Source organism: Lonchura striata, chromosome 5 (assembly GCF_046129695.1).
Source record: "Lonchura striata isolate bLonStr1 chromosome 5, bLonStr1.mat, whole genome shotgun sequence".
Classification (NCBI taxonomy): Eukaryota; Metazoa; Chordata; class Aves; order Passeriformes; family Estrildidae; genus Lonchura; species Lonchura striata.
In genome coordinates this window covers 34,763,862-34,779,424 of record NC_134607.1, presented here as the reverse complement: position 1 = coordinate 34,779,424, position 15,563 = coordinate 34,763,862, and positions in this window count along the sequence as shown.

The following is a 15,563-nucleotide window of genomic DNA, read 5'->3' as shown; positions in this document are numbered from 1 at the left end:
GTAAGAGAAAGTTTTTCCATGTAAGTGCTACTTAACCTGCAGCAGGTTATGTACTTTAACCTGTACAGGAAATGCTATGAGAGTGCTGTCTGGGGAAGGGATAAGGTCTTATTTAATGATTTTCAATAAGGATGGCTTAATAGTGACTGGGTTTTATGTGTCTTGAGTACATCTGTCCTCAGCCAATCACTAATATCTCTTCTGAAAGATGCAGCTGGCCTTTACAAAGAACTGTAAAAAGATCTTTTGCACCTTTCCTTGCCCTTTTTTGTCATGCTGTGTAGCAGCTTTCTCATTAATGTGATTACTTGGACTGATAGCAGTTATACTTTTCACTTTAAATCCTGTTTTGAACAGTTTTGTTTATTAAAATTTATTATTGTATAACCTTCATTTACAAAGCTGAGCAGGAGGTACCTCAGGGGTTACTTATTCTATCATGACACAATTGCTAAAGAAATCTATGTCAAACCAAACAATTTCAATAGTCCATCAACTAGGACTAACTTTTTCCAGGCCTCTTCTGAAGCATGTTGGCTTGCCAGCTTTAGCTGGCACTCTTCTTGAGTATCTTCCCTTGCCTGCTTGATTCCTCTGGCTCTCCTCCCTGGGACCTGATGCATCTAGGTGTTTCTCCTATGGGGTATCCAAAGATTAATTTCTGTTCGTGCAGTAATTGGAAAGGATCATGTCTTAAGGCCGTCAGGTGTAACATACAGGTGAAACAGAGATACTGTTGTGTGACTTCACAATAGGTCAGAGATGATTAGGAATGATGAGCTATTCTTGTAATGAACTAAGAAGGAATTTATGTTCCTGCAGATAATGCTTTTTTGTGTTAGCTGAAAGACGTCAACATACTGGAGCTCGAAAACAGCATTAAGGAGATTTCATTCTATCACTGTCATAATAAAAATATTGGCAGTAAAGTGTTGGGGTTTTTTCTCTTGCATTTTTTTGGTTCTTTTATTAGAAGTCCCTTTGGACCTATTTATCTTAATAAGCTAAGAATAGAAGCTGGAAGCATTTGCATACTTCAATAATAAAAACAGATACTTTCCAGATGAAATTTTGACCTCTCTTGAATGTTGAAGTTCTTTGCTGAAGAGTAGAACTTTGTTGGTAAGAAAGACTTATAAGCGGTCATTTTAACAGCTAAATCTTTTTATTTAAGTAAGAGCTATCCTATGGGTCTGTAAAATTGAGGCTGGTAAAAGCTTTGCAAAAACTTTGAAAGAGCAAAGCTAAGGAAACACGTCTTTGAATTAGTGACATACTTACATATGGTTGGAATAATCTAACTTTTACTGAGATTTGGATTACCTTTCAAACTTAGTATGGTTATATGTATGCTATAAATAAAAGAAAAGCATCCCTTAATCAGGTCTTTTATGTATTTTTTTCCTCTGGAAATCTAAAGTTTATGTAATAAAAGATATGCTAAAGAGCAATGAACACAGCAACTTCCCATTTGCTTCCAGCATCATAGGGTTTTAATCTAAACACAGTTAATGGTGTGAAGCAGAATTATCTGACTTTGTAGTAGTAATGAGCATTAGCACAGAAGTGTTTGCTTGCAGAACTAGAAGAACTTGGACACTCTAGACCCTGTGTTCCCAGAACTGGTGAGGTAGGGGTGGCAGAATGGTAACATTTTGCTCAATAGCCTCTGATAAATTTAGCCTGGGTTTGGGATGCTGGAGCTAGGAATGGGTGGCAAGGAGGCTGGCAGTCTGTGAAAGAGTCAGCAATTCACCTGGCGGCGAGCTCTCCAAGGGACCAGGGACACTGTGGCTGTATTAAGAGCAGGATAATGGCAGCTAGTGTGTGTAGCAGTTCAACGGCAGGAATTCAGAGTTCAGGTAGGATGTCTTCAGGTCCTGGGCATGCTCCAAGTAGGCACCCTTCATATCATCCATTGTAGAGAGACCAAAGCAATTGAGAATTTCACAGTCAACCAAACTATACATCATACAGCTAATGATTTTTATTGTTAACTGAAAAACTCCGCAGAAGTTGTATTGCTGTGTTGTTAGCACTCAGCAATGAGTAGATTTAGTGATTTTTGTCTTGCTTGTTAATGGTATAAAGTTGGAGCGTCTCTGCACTCATTGCATCTACTACCTTATTGCTTCAAAGTGCTGAGGCTGAAAAAGTCTATGGGCCAGGTCCTTCTACCTCTGCCTTTACTCAATCCTTCAGTGAAAAAGTAAATTGAGTTTGTTAATTAAGCATAAGGCCAAAAAATGGTACTTTAAAAAGTTAAGTATACTGCCAAAGAGGTCCTAGAAGTAAGTGCTAAATGGAAAACATATAATCTAATTATCATCAAGTACTGAAAATAACATGTTCATTTTTCCCATGTCCTTATTAACATAAAATGATGGGTAAAGGAGCTTTAGGGACTTAAAGTCCAAAACTAGGACTAGGCTGAGATCATTGACTGCCACCCTGTGTTCACTGCCTAAGTCAGAAAAACTGAGCCAGATAGGTTTTACCTCTGAGAAGCGCTGAGGCAATACCAGCTTCAGGGTGCCACCACCAGAGCTGCAATGTCAGATTCAGTGACTGCTATGAACAATCACAACAAAGTGTTACAGATCAGTTTCTCCCTTTGCCTTCCCCCTAAACAAGTGAAAAAAATAAGAGGATGTTTCTGCTACAAATTAAGCCCAGCATTGTTCAGATTTGGATTCATGCCCATCATTGTCATAGAAAACTTTTGCACCCAGTTTATGAGAAACTAGTCAAGCTTCATATATTTTTTAACTTTTAATTAGTTAAAAAAAAAAATGTAGTGTCACAATAAAGCATCGAGGCTATTTATTGGATGCCCTAACTGAGTTGTTTACGTGAGTCAAGACTTGATTTTTATGTTGGCAGTAACTGAATTCTTGGAAGCAGCCACCTGATGTTCCTGAGTTCCCCAGCAGATGCCGTCTGTGCTGCGCTCAGCGCACGGGCTGCTGCATCCAGGGGCGGGGTTCTGGGAAACAGCCGGAAAATAAGTTTTGAACTGAAAGAGATGTTCTGAAAGCTTTAGGAAGGTGAGGATAGGGCTCTAAGTCTAAAGTCAGTGCAGAACTGGAAAACAGCATGACCAGGGATTTGGATGGGAGAAAGAGGCTCAACACAGATATTTTAGAATTAATATGAGCAGAGTGGGAAAATAGAGGGAAAACATGTAATAAACCAGGCATAATTCTGAATCATGGAAGCACTGTGAAATAGTTTTGACTTACTATTAAACGGTAAAAATGTAGTGCTGAAGTCCAATTGCTCTATAAAAAGAAAATTGATGATGCTGTTTAATTGCTAAGGGTAGAGATCAGGCTAGGAGGGTAAGAAACAGGCTGTGATAAGCAAGGTTGTGAGATAAGAAGAGGACTTCAAGGTGACAGGTGGTGAGGAGAGGTGGTTCTTCAGCCCTGATGCTGTGTCCAGTTTTGGGCTCCTCAGTACAAGACAGACCTGAAGCTTCTGGAGTGGGTTCAGCAGATGACAGCAAAGCTGATTGGGGCCTGGAGCATATCTCAAGAGGAAAGGCTGAGGGAGCTGGGGCTTTTCAGCCTTGAGAAGAGACAACTGAGTGGGGACATCATCAATGTCTATCAGTGTTGAAGGGAGGGTGTCAAAGGCACAGGAACCTGGCTCTGCTCAGTGGTGCTGAGCAACAGCACAAAAAGCAACAGGCAGAAACTGATGCTCAGGACATGCATTCTATATTCAGCTGTATATAACAAAGAATTTTATTGTGCAAGTGACTGTGCACTGGAACAGTTTTCCCAGAGAGGTTGTAGAACTGGAAATATTCAAGCACCATCTGAACACAATCCTGTGCCATGTGGTCTGGATGACCCAGCTTGAGCAGGGAAGTTGGACCAGATGACCTACTCTGGTCCTTTCCAGTCTATGCATTCAGTGATTCTGTGATTCAGCAGTAATCCATGCTCCTAATGTTGCTCACTTATATCTAAAAAGTTATCTGTTACACCTGTATGGTGATTAATAGGTGTGCCTCATTTCAATAAAGCAAAAACGGTTTTGTGTGCTAATAGTCTGATGCACTGTGCTGAAGTCTGCTGCCTGAGGTTAGCTTTATGACTCTTCCTAGCAAGGAGATCTGATTTTGAGGAATTTCACATTTCATTCTGAGGAATTAGAGCACTGGTAACAGTTAAGCAGCATAAAAACAAAATCAAGTGCCCATCTTTTAACTGGAATCAGTGTTTGAGGACTCATTACATCTCACAAAGATTTAAACTGAGACCTCTAGGAGCCTCCAGTTCAATCCTCTGCTGAAAGTGGGATAAATTTTGTGGGTACATTGTTACTCAGGGCCTTGTCCAGCCAAGTCATAGTCACAACCTTTATCCAATGGTTGTAATTTAGTTCTATTTATCTCCTGGCCTGCTCTGGTTTTCACTCTCATACATCACTGAAAAGGTACCTACCAGCTGCCATTTCTCCCTCCAGCTAAGATCATTGCTCCATAGCATCTTCCTTACAACAGTCAGAGCATTTCCAAGTACCTGAAACAAAGCAGCTTAGCTCCCAGAGGTTTTGTGATTAATTGACAGTTAATTGTACTATATTCATTTGCAGTAAGAGTTTCTCCTTTAGAGACTTCAAAGAATCTAATTGGGAAACCATACTTAATAAATGTATTTATGACTTTTATCATCATCTACATTTACTGTGTAGCAGAGACTCCATGCAGGCAAAAACTCTGAGGGTTTCTGTGGCTTAATACATGACCTCTGACTAATGCATTTCCCATTATTAGGAAATTATTTAGCTCTTACTTGCCCATGTGAAATGTATGTTGTCTATTAAGAGGCTGAGACTCAGCAGAGGTTCAGCATTAACAGACAAAACTTGTTTTGCAAGTTTTTTGAAACTTTTAGGAACTTAATATTAGATGTCTATCCCTCTGCCAAGTTTGGCTAAGGTTACAGGAGAAGAGGCTCCTCTGTCTCACACACAGACCGCCTACATGGAAAACACATCCACACATGACTCAGTCTGAAAAGTCTTTCCAAAAGCACCTTAACTAACACTTCAGTGTGGTCTGCACCCATTTCTATCTGACACTAGCAAGCTTCAGAACACGCAGAAAAATCCACATTCAGCATTTGCTGCATTTCCTGCTGGTGTGTTTTGGTGGGGTGACCCTCTGTGCAGCATTTGGCTCTAACCTTTACTGCACTTCAAGTTCTGGACCCAAAAATGACACATTCTGACAGACAAGTTTCAGGTACTGACACCTTTTCATTATTTTGTGTAGAAATTTGATTCAACAGGAGCTATTGAGGCTTATCTTGTCTCAGTTGGACACATATTCAGCAAAGAAAAATATGGAAAAAATTCAACAGCATAGCTTAAAGTTCCAGAAGAAACAAGCTGGGAGGTATTTTTAATTAATAAGTTTGGCGGTGTATTTAGGAGACAAATCAAGAATAATCAGTAATAATAAAATCAGTAAACAGTTCATCAGTTCTTAGAAAACATTTTAATGACCTTTCAGAATAGGGAGCCAGAACATTGTGGGCAGAATACAAACAGCATCTCTCTCATTCCAGGAATTCAATGCACTTTCTTTCGCTTCAAAAGCTCTCAATACCATAGGCATTCAGAAGTTTTTCAGGTCACTTTTGTGGAATTGTATCTATTCCATTGCTTATTTGTTTTATTTTGGTTTTTTTAATATATATTTTAGGGAAATTATCTCTAAAACTGAATATTCCTCTACAGATTTCTTAATTCCAGCAAACAGACAGGTTCCTAGCCCACCCCAGTTTAATTGTGATGTGTGGAAAATATCAATATGCACTGCTTGGAATCCTTTTTATCCTTTTACCTATTTCCTGTCTAAAAGCATAAGGAATCGGCATCTTTTAGCAGACTGCAGAGTATGACTGCAAAGCACAAGCATCCAATATCTAATTCCAGTCACTGGCTGAAAGCAACAGACATTGTCTAAATTCCTTGGGCATTCTGTTTCTTGATTCCCATCCTATGTGGGATGGGTGTAACAGCAACTTCACAGTGACATTTTGAGGCCTGGTTCACTCTAACCAATAAAGTTTATTGAATCTGTAACTGTATAACTGCAGTGCAGTTCTATAAATGGTCTTAACAGTCTTTTCTGAAATACCTTTCTTTCTTAATTTTGAAATTCCCATACAAAACTGCCAAACAGAATCTGGGCTTTATATTTAGGAAGCCTGTAATCATTCCCTGAAGTTTAAGAAATCTGGCAGTGATCTGGAAAACTTACTAGGTAATGAAATGTTACCAGGAGGAATGCAGAAGTGCCTTGTATGGTAGTGGAGAGTAGACCTAGTACATATTATGATAATACAGTATAGCTCTTGTCTTTGGGGTGGGCCTTGGTTGCATAGCTCTGCCTGCATCTGAAATGCATGGCACTGTAAACATCACACAGAGATTTTCTTAAACATTTGTAAATAGTTCAGCAGTTTTGAGAAACAGGGTGGAGCCTGCAGATGGCTAAAGAAAGAAGCATTATTCTCATGCTTGCTGAACTCACTGTTCCAAGCCCAGTTCTGATCCTAATGTAAACCACTGCCACTTGCCTTCAGGCACAGTTGTACAACGTGTGTCTGACCAGACTTGGAAGGCACACAGTGTTCCAGAGAGGGCTATGCTGCATCCCAACCTGACCCAAATGTGATACCCCAAGCTGAGGATTTATTTCTACTTAGCAAGAAAAGGTGTACCATTTCATATATTGTGGGTAGCTTCAAGGAGACGAAACCATTTTTACTGATCTGAAAACCAGAAATCCTTAAGTATCATCTTGAGGATGGGTTTTCTTTCTCTCACTGCTAATCACTTAAAGTGAAACCTTTTCTAGTTCTGTGGTTTAATTTTTTTTAATTAGAATGGCAACACCAATGTTTCTGGAATCTTCTGATGTCAATTAATAGTTTAAAAATAACTTGAAGATGAAAGGTAGTAAATGTTTACTCCAGGTGACTGTGTTCTCAACATTCCAGTTTCACAGAACTCAATACAGAAATTTGCTTGGCCGACAATACCTGGCCTTGAGGGTCTAGTTGTACGCTTCCACTCAGCTCCCCTGCTCTGAATCTTGGCTCAAGGTGTGGTGTCTTTTATTTTAGAAATACCCTGGTGCTGATACTGCAGGTAAATTTTGTTTTAGTTCTCAGTTCAGCCAACTGATCTTGTATACTACAGTTAACTGCAGCTATTTATTTACTTACCAGAAGACAACATTTAAGTAAAGAACCAAATCAAATAAAAGTTAAAAAAAACTGACATCCTTTAATCCAACATAATCCCAAATGGTCTCATTAGAATTGTGTGATTAGAAGTATTATTTGCTATAGCAGCACTATACCAGTCTGCACTACTAATCATTCAGAGAACATCTATGGGTGGGCGATCTCATTAGTGCAGGAAAAGGTTGTATCAGCAAGTGCTCCATCTTTCAAACTGATAAGAACAGGTCCCTACTGACAGAAATCTGTGGGAAGGGAATAGGATGTGGAATTTTAGACTCCCATTTCGGAGGAGCCTGCCAGCAGTCTTCGTACGTGGTGATACACAGGTCTCAGTCCCATTAGCAGAGGTAATAGGAAGACAGAGCTCTTTGGGAGGGGTTCTCTAGGGACTCCAGTAACAGGACAGGAATTAGAAGCCTCTGAGGAATGTCAGAGTCCCACCCCATTAGCTAACCCATATCCTTCACTTCACGTTCATAGTGATAGGACTGACATCCACAAGCGAGGCAACACTGAGTCATCAGAGTCATCTAATCTAGCAAATTACTTTCACAGGATTCCTCACTTCTCATAATGCAGACACGAAATGTGGAGGTGTAATGTTTTGGTCAAGCACGGTTCTTTCACCCCAGGCCAGTGACATTGCCTCTTCTATTGTCAATAGTGGCCTCTACAGGAAACCTCTCAGAGGGAAGGTGCAGAAGTGAGACCTGGCCAGCTGCCTGCTCATACCAGTCTGCAGCCAATTCAGCTGACTGAGAGAATCATAAGAGTGATCACAGTTGGAAGACATCTGAAAGATTTTCCAGTCTAAACATCCACCCAACACTACCACTACACACTAAACCACATCACCCAGTGCCAGATGCAGATGCCTCTTAAATTTCTCCAGGTATGGTTAGTCAAGCACTTCCCTGAGCAATTTATTCCAATCACCTCAACAGTGATTTTGTTCCTAGCATCTAATCTGAATCTCCTGTCTCAGCTTAAGGCAATTTCCTCTCACTGCAGGCACAGTAGAACAGACCAGTCCCCACCTCAGGACAGCCTCCTTTCAGGTAGTTGAGGAAGTGATGAGCTGCTAAGTGGCCTCTTCTCAAGACTAAACAAACCCAGTTCCCTCAGCCACTCCTCATAAAACATGTTTTCTAGACCTTTCACCTTATTGCCCTTCACTGGACAGGCTCCAGTATCTCCATGTCCTTTTTAAGGTGAGGAGCCCAAAACTGAACTGCACTCAAGATGTGGCATCACCAATGCTGAGGTACAGGAGGAAAGTTCTCAGATTTTGGAGGGGCTCTTTTCTTTTGGGGCATTGTGTTTTTACCCCAGCCAACAACCAAGCCCCACACAGCTGCTCACTCACTGCCCCACCACCAAGATTTGGGGTAAAATCAAAAGGATAAAAGCTGTAAAACTTGTGGATTGAGACAGAGACAGTTTAATAGGGAAAGCAAAAGCAATGCACACAAGCAAAGCAAAACAAGGAATTAAGTCAGCGCTTCCTATGAGCAGGCAGTTGTTCAGCCATCTCCAGGAGAGCAGAGCCCCATCACATGTAATGGTGACTTGGGATGTCAAATGCTGTCACTCTGAAAAACCCCCCTTTCCCCTTCCCTCCCACTTTGCATACTGAACATGATGTTTGGTAATATATGGAATATTGCCTTGGTCAGTTTGAATCACTTGCCCTGGCTGTGCCTCCTCCCAACTTGCTATGCTTCACCAATCTTCTCACCAGCACTGCTCAGCAATAACAAAAACAACTTGATATTATCAGGGTTGTTTTCAGCACAAGTCTAAAACACAACCCCTCAGTCCACTATACCCCAGTTCAAACCAGCACATGGGCTTAAGTCAGAAAATGTTGTGAGGGAAGAATTTGCTTTAATAAGGAAAAAAGGCAAAAAGCCCACTGTCCAGAGTATCTGCATGCAGCTGACACTTCCTCCAGTATTAAAAAAAAAAAAAAAAAAAACCCAAACCTTTATAGATGTTCATATTATCAGGACTTATCAGGACTTACCAGTGCAGCAGGCTACTTTGAGCATAACATTGAGGCTGCATGCATTCTATGCTATAAAAGTAGCATGGGACAATTTATCATTAAGCAATGATGTAAAGTGTGGAGAAAAATAATAGAAACAGAACTGGAAAGAGAACAAAAGTTATTTCCTTTGGAAAATGTTGCTTTTGGGTCTCCAAACTCTTAGTCTGCCAGACTGTGCTAGGTGTTGTCTTAGAAGGAGCTATTAGAAGATCCACATTTGACCTTAGTAAGCATGTAAGAATATGGTAACTTCTTTAGACTAATAAATGACGATTCACATCAACAAGGGAGTAATTTCTCTTCCCCTTTGTGTAAAAAATTGGTTCATCCTTCACAACATTTCCTTTTTTCTGGAGCACATCTCTAGCATACTGACCAGTCAACATCTGCCAACTTAAGCAGACACTTCATTTCCCACCATGGGTGGAAGAGTGAAGATTTAGGCCACCATCTTAGACAAGACTTTTCTTAAAGCGAAGTTATTTGCAGCAGAGCCTCACAAAATATGAGTCCATTCTGAATGAGCAGCATTGGTAAACACCTATTGAGGCAACTAGAGTCAGAGATGAAAATGCAAAGTCCTGTTTTATATTAGCTGCAAATAAGCCAGTATATAATAGTCTTCAAACTATGAAATGTTTTTTTCCTTTGTTTTGACTAGATTTGTAATAAGTCAAACAATATAATAAAAGTCAGAGCAGAGCTGCTAAAGCAAATCCTCTCTTTGGCCTAAAACAACAGTAATGCAGACAAGAGAAGTATTTTACTCTTTCAGTCATTTTGGAAACTAAACTGGATGGCTGAGTCAAAGTTTAATTTCCTGAATATTTGTCAAAATTTCAATTTTTTTTTTTTTTTTTTTTTTTTTTGCCAGATGATAATGTGCTATACTCACCATGTTCAAAGTCAAGGCATGACATTGTTTAGTAGCTTCTGTTTTATCTTTGTGATATGAACACAAATAGAGTTTAGCTTCTCATAGTCAAACTGCAACATAGTTTATACAAGACACTTATCTAGATAACTGTGAAATAGTGCTGTAAAACATGGTAAATACTGCATGAAAAACATTTTTGTGTTGCTTAGACACAAGGCTTCAGTGAAAGCAGAGTTTGCTTGCCAACTTGCAGGGGAGTTAAATGGGCTCAAAAAGGTGCTCTCTGTTCTTGCAATATCTATTTTTTCCATGTGTACTTTATACTTTGCCAGGAAACAACCAAGCAATAATGTTGCAATTAAACAGCAAAATAGGTAACATTGGAGGTTATGGGAAGCTAATGCTGATGTTCCCACTGTCCCTTTGAGTGACTCTTCCCACCGTAAAGGGAATCTGGGTTCCTAAACTTGCATTTCCTTAATTGCCTCTAAGGTAGATGCCTAAAGTAAGTATAGTATATCACTATGTAAACATAATAATTGTATATTACATCTATTCCCAAAGCAGAGACAGCTCTGCTTTCCCCTTTTCCTGCTTTTTTAAGATAACAAAAGAAAATAACTTTCAGATGCTTAGTATTCAGCCAGATGTGAGATACGCAAACTCTTTTTCCTACACCTTCATTTCCCTCTGGCAAAGGCAGATTAGACAAATGGAAAACAAATCCTTTCAAATCTGGTCCTTACATTTTGAAGCTGCAACTGCAAATTAGAGCAATGATATTGATAGGAATTTCAAGTGCTAAACACCATTAGATATACAGTATTTAATCCTGCAAACTGATGAGCACTCTTGACCTGACCCAGCACTATATTTAAAAAGATGTATGGCAGCTTTTGTGCATAAGCTTGCTATTAAATGCTTTGCTACTTTGGGTGAAAATTGATAATGGCAAGATAAAGTTAATGACACCTAATTTTAGCCATTTAACAGTAAGATGCCAATCTGAAGCTAATAATCAAAACTCAGCCTGTTACTAAAGAGAGGAGGTAAAAGCGTCCCCAGAGGGTCATTCTATTTTAGATATTTATTTATGAATGACTGAATTTTTCTCACTCATTCCTCTCTTTCTCTCTCTTTGGCTTAGACTACACATGTGACTTTCTGCGAGTCAAAGTAATTCAGTTTAATTACCTATTCATTTCTGCAGAATTTGTAGTGATTTATTTAATCTATGTATCAGCTTTAAATATTGGTATAATTTGAATGCAAAGATAAGGTCTGAGTCCCTCTATTATTACATGTAAGCAGGAAGAGAAAATAAATAAATGCTAGCAGCCTCTTGAACTCTTTTTTTTTTTTTAATATTACACAAGAATGAAATCACTTGGCCACAAAATTGTCAGGGAAAAATAATTTATTCTCTTCTTATCTATTACTGAATCTGCAGATTGCTGTCACACCCCCAGTGATAAATTTATACCTAGTTCTCTGATGGAAAGAATTCAGGCAGTGAGAAGCAACTGCCTGTTAGGAGTGGAGCTCTTATCTAGATGTGGAGTCTCAGCTAAAAATGAATTAATAACTTGTTGAGGAAAATAAAAGAACAGCATTTCCATTTTTATATATTAAAAAGTTTTTTCAACCAGTGGATCACAACTAAAGCTAAAGACCATCAAAAGGCAGCCACACAGCATTGTAGAAAACTCCGTGGTTGAGGTTTGCCAAAGACCTCCTTGTGTGGTCTTGAGATCCTCTGAATTGTGATAAAAACCATAAAAAACTGTGATAATATCTAAGTGCACTTGGTGCTCAAAGGAAGAAATGGAAAGCTTGATCATAAAAATCTAGAATGATTGAAATGTGGATAGAAGATGTAAACTTTTGTACAGTACTTGGCTTTATTTTAATTTCCATGTAGTATCAATAAATAAAACTTTTATCACAAGCTTGACACAATGTATTTTTGAGTGCAGTGAAGGCATTTTAATGATATGTTCTCACAAGCTCAGGTTAACACATCTTAATCAATTGTCTGTCAGTCAAATGTCAGTGGCAGGACGTGCATGTGCTCCCTTGTAAACAGGAACGCACTTGGAGCAGCCAGTCTCTACCAATCACTGAAAGCCAGTAATATCTTGCAATCAAGAAGGCAAATGGAATTAGAAATGGGAGCCTAAAGAGCTACTGAATCTTTCACCAGTGGATTTTTGGGGGGCAGGGAATGGTAAGCTTTTCCCTTCTACTACATTTTTCTTTTTTCAGCTGGCAAATAATTGTATTACAGTGCAAGTCAGCGCCACAGTTTGATTAAATTGTTGTGATGTTTTCCCACAAATTTGGGCTATATTTGAACAAATCTTTGAAACTCACACATATTTCTTCTTAATAAACAATTAAAGTGGGGTTGATTTATTAACTATTCCAAACTATATACATCACCTGCAGGTCTTTCTTTTAATCACATAGAAATACAGTTTTTTTAAATAAAGATACTGGTGTACCTTTGTTTTCAAGGCCTGTATTTCTCATCTGATAGCTTATGTATCTGATTTGAGCTTATGTGGATACTTGACATTTTTCATTTAAATTACTTCTGTGCATTTCAATTTATTAATTGATGCCAATTTAAATATAATTTTCTTGTTGGGAGAAGTGACAAAATTGAAGTATACTCATTGAAAACCATACTGTACTAATTCTAAAAGATAATGCCCTGCAGTCTGGTGAGCCTGTATGGACCCAGAGAGGTTACAGGAGCTCTTGCAAATGCAGGAGTCAGTGTGGGATGCAGGGCTGGGCCAGAGGTATCTGTTTGCTTTACCTAGGAAATGGATTTGAAATATTCCTGGGAGGGGTTTCAGGAACTGCTCAGATGAATGTGTTCCATCTTGAAGATGGATAATACTGTTAACACACAGATGTTGTTTATTTGTAGAAACCAATTTCTTAGATTTTAGAAATGTCAGGGGTATACTGCGGAAAAAATTCAGTGCAGCCTACCCTTGGTAACAAGGCATTTGATCCCTTCCATGAGCTGCAGTCCCAGCAACTGACTCACAGAGAGTCTAAAGCAGAAAGAAACATGCAGAACTGCTTTATTTGCAGGGACAAGAGATTCTGGGAAAAGGCATCTCTGGAAACTACTTAATAGTCACAAAGCCCACATGGCATCTAAGAAAACTTCCAGCAGATCATGGGTTAGACCTTCAGCTGCTGTCAGAACATGTTCCCCATGACATTAGAGCTTTGGGGCAGTTGTAGTAGGTCACAACAGACCCCATTTACACCAACATCCTGTCTCCAGCAGTGACCACAAGTCAGTGTCTAAGGAAGGGTGTGGGAACAAGGAGAACAGAAGATATATCAATGAAATGCATTCTCACCCTTTAGTAATTTTTGAATAAAAGTAAACCCGAAGAACAATATGGGTATGTTGTAGGCTTCAGTTTGGGTATTTTATGTTTTTTAATTTGGTGCTATTTACTGATTTCTTATCCATGAACTTAATGCTCTGTACACTCTTAGTATTCCCAGCACCCTGTGGCAAGCAGTTCCCAAGCAGAACTATTTCATGAAGAGCAATAAATGTGCTCTTTGCTTCCCATCTATGTCTCTTAACCCGAAGACAAAAAACATGGACAATTGTGGCAGTCCATTGAGATTTTTTTTTTCACAGTGACACACATTAAGAAAGTACTAAACTCTGCAGCTGTTTTATGACCATTTGCTCCTGGGGTTTCTTGTTTGTTTTTTTTTTTTTAACTGATACCACTTGTGTCCCCTCCTGAGGAGTAGCTGGGGTCAATTCCCAGCTCTCATGCAGGCTGCTTCTGTGCCCTCTTGGGCTGTGACCTCATCTGTATAACCAAGTGTTAAAAGTACTGGCAGTTTAATCCCTTTAAGCTCAATTTCCACATTCTTAACAATAGTTTGCTTCCCCCACCCTTTGCTTATCTTGTGTATATACACAGAATGGTGAAAGTGAGTCTACTTTTTTCTTAGTATCCTGAGACCCCGAATCCAGAGGAAGGACAAATAAACTTTCAGGTTGACTTTGAAATTGTAATACTTTAATGAAAAAGAAAACCAATCTGTCTTCTTTCTATTCTGCATCTGGTTGTGAACTCTAAAGGTCTTTCTTCACGTTATGTGGATTAGGATCTTTTTTTATTAAGCAATAGGAGAGCCTCTCACATGGCACAAGAAAAATCGGGGAAAAGAAAGCTTGAAGAACACTAAAAATCCTGAAAGCTATCATCAGATAATAAATATCACTAACTACAATCACTTTATCTTTACACAAAAATGCTGTGTTATTTTTCTGCTTTATTTTTGACAGTTGCTGGTCTCAGGAGGATTATGCTTCTGAGGAAAAGAAACTGGAAGAATAAAATGTGTGACTGCAAGTAATTTTCTCCTTGGTCTAGTTGTATTCATGATCATTTTACTACAAGATAGCTCACACTGTGAAATTCAAGAGCACTTGCTTTGGAAGCATTTCAGGTAAAGCCACACCAAAATTGTGGTCACAGTGATGTGTCAGGGTCAGAGTAAAGAATCTTGAAATGTGCCATAAGTATATTCTTCAAGATAAGCACTTCTTTATGTCTTCTCTTAAGTCAATAACACTATAGCTTTGAGAATGAATTGGGGTCTATTCAAAGATGCATTGACTTCCAACAGAAATGAAATCAATCTTCTTTCATGTCAAATAATGCATCTCTGAATTCAGACCAACAAACATGGTTTCCATCATTTCATCTTTCCCTTAATAGATAAAAACACAGTGATGAAAGATCTGTCAAGGTATCACTGACTCACCTTCCACTGAAACCATTCCCCACAGGGGATTTTTTTTATCCTCTCTGCAGATCCCAGTAAGAAAGAACCTGCAGCATCCTTTGGTCGTGTGATGTCACTCATTGACCATACACTGCTAAGCAAAGCAGCTGTTTGCTGACACACACTCTCAGTTAGGTAATTTGGAGGTCTGCTAATTAAGGAACAAGATCTTTTTTAAGGAAGCTCTTATGGTAATGCCTCCAAGCCAGCTAAATCAATTGGGCAGTCATGCTTTATTTAAAATTAATGCAGATCTTTTCCCATCTCAAATTTGAAGACCTTTAAGACCCTAGAAAGTGCCGATTTGAAAGAAGCGTAGGTTACTTTGCAATGTACCTTTTCAAGTACTTAGCTTGAGGAACTGGAGTTTTTCTAACTTTACTTCCTAGCACAGCCTTACTTAGCCAAGGCTCTTGATAAAGCAGCAGATTTCTCCCGTTCCCAGCGTGGCAGCCCAGGAATGCCGTGAGGAGAGAAGCTGTCTCCTCATGGGTGCGATGTCCTGAGCCCCTCATGGTCA